This window comes from Cherax quadricarinatus, chromosome 7, assembly GCF_038502225.1.
Source record: "Cherax quadricarinatus isolate ZL_2023a chromosome 7, ASM3850222v1, whole genome shotgun sequence".
NCBI lineage: Eukaryota > Metazoa > Arthropoda > Malacostraca > Decapoda > Parastacidae > Cherax > Cherax quadricarinatus.
The window spans coordinates 49,978,803-49,981,483 of record NC_091298.1 but is presented as its reverse complement, the minus strand read 5'-3'; positions in this window follow the sequence as shown (position 1 = coordinate 49,981,483).

Genomic DNA, 2,681 nt, shown 5'->3' with positions numbered 1-2,681 from the left:
CAGGATGAATATGTACACACTAATACCATCCACTATGTGGTGCACAATAAACTACCATCCACACAGATGGATATGTGGTGCACAATAAACTAGCCACTACCATCCACAGGATGGATATGTGGTGCACAATAAACCACCATACCATCCACAGATGGATATGTGGTGCACAATAAATTAGCCACTACCATCCACAAGATGGATATGTGGTGCACAATAAACTAGCCACTACCATCCACAAGATGGATATGTGGTGCACAATAAACTAGCCACTACCATCCACAAGATGGATATGTGGTGCACAATAAACTAGCCACTACCATCCACAAGATGGATATGTGGTGCACAATAAACTAGCCACTACCATCCACAAGATGGATATGTGGTGCACAATAAACTAGCCACTACCATCCACAAGGATGGATATGTGGTGCACAATAAACTAGCCACTACCATCCACAGGAGATATGCACAATAAACTAGCCACTACCATATGATATGGTGCACAATAAACTAGCCACTACCATCCACAAGATGGATATGTGGTGCACAATAAACTAGCCACTACCATCCACAAGATGGATATGTGGTGCACAATAAACTAGCCACTACCATCCACAAGATGGATATGTGGTGCACAATAAACTAGCCACTACCATCCACAAGATGGATATGTGGTGCACAATAAACTAGCCACTACCATCCACAAGATGGATATGTGGTGCACAATAAACTAGCCACTACCATCCACAAGATGGATATGTGGTGCACAATAAACTAGCCACTACCATCCACAAGATGGATACGTGGAGCACAATAAACTAGCCATTACCATCCACAAGATGGATATGGAGTGCACAATAAACTAGCCACTACCATCCACAAGATGGATATGTGGTGCACTATAAACTAGCCACTACCATCCACAAGATGGATACGTGGAGCACAATAAACTAGCCATTACCATCCACAAGATGGATATGGAGTGCACAATAAACTAGCCACTACCATCCACAAGATGGATATGTGGTGCACAATAAACTAGCCACTACCATCCACAAGATGGATATGTGGTGCACAATAAACTAGCCACTACCATCCACAAGATGGATATGTGGTGCACAATAAACTAGCCACTACCATCCACAAGATGGATATGTGGTGCACAATAAACTAGCCACTACCATCCACAAGATGGATATGTGGTGCACAATAAACTAGCCACTACCATCCACAAGATGGATACGTGGAGCACAATAAACTAGCCATTACCATCCACAAGATGGATATGGAGTGCACAATAAACTAGCCGCCACTACCATCCACAGGATGGATATGGGGTGCACAATAAACTAGCCACTACCATCCACAAGATGGATATGTGGTGCACAATAAACTAGCCACTACCATCCACAGGATGGATATAGGATGCACAATAAACTAGCCACTACCATCCACAAGATGGATATGTGGTGCACAATAAACTAGCCACTACCATCCACAAGATGGATATGTGGTGCACAATAAACTAGCCACTACCATCCACAAGATGGATATGTGGTGCACAATAAACTAGCCACTACCATCCACAAGATGGATATGTGGTGCACAATAAACTAGCCACTACCATCCACAGGATGGATATAGGATGCACAATAAACTAGCCACTACCATCCACAGGATGGATATAGGATGCACAATAAACTAGCCACTACCATCCACAGGATGGATATGGAGTGCACAATAAACTAGCCACTACCATCCACAGGATGGATATGGAGTGCACAATAAACTAGCCACTACCATCCACAGGATGAATATGAAGTGCACAATAAACTAGCCACTACCATCCACAGGATGGATATGAAGTGCACAATAAACTAGCCACTACCATCCACAGGATGGATATGGAGTGCACAATAAACTAGCCACTACCATCCACAGGATGGATATGAAGTGCACAATAAACTAGCCACTACCATCCACAGGATGGATATGAAGTGCACAATAAACTAGCCACTACCATCCACAGGATGGATATGGAGTGCACAATAAACTAGCCACTACCATCCACAGGATGGATATGTGGTGCACAATAAACTAGCCACTACCATCCACAGGATGGATATGTGGTGCACAATAAACTAGCCACTCCGGTGGCAAAAATCTGACAGTCATGGAATGACTGTCAGACAACTTCATGGAATGACTGTCAGAAAACATCACGGAATGACTGTCAGACAGCAACATCATGGAATGACTGTCAGACACAGTAACAGGTCACATCAGCTGTAAACTAGTAGAGCCAAATGCTCTACGACGTACAGTGTACTATACAGCTGTTAAACCCGTAGGGGTGGTCGTACAGCACCTGGGGGTTGGCATGTAATCAGGTCTGATCCAAGGAAGGGGAGAACAGCTCTAATTCCTTGGGTCAAAAATTATTCACCACCAGAAGGAAGCATTTATAGGAGCTTTATCAAGTTATGTTTCATTCTGTGTAGAGCTTTATCAAGTTACGTTCAGGTTTGTAGAGCTTTATAATGTTTATCTTTTTGTAGAGCTTTATAAACTTGTGTTTCACTGCCAAGTTATGTTTCGCTGTGACCTGATCAAGTTGTACACAAAATGAAGCATGACTCGGAGTGGTCCATCAGCACTGACATCACACCATCAGCACTGAC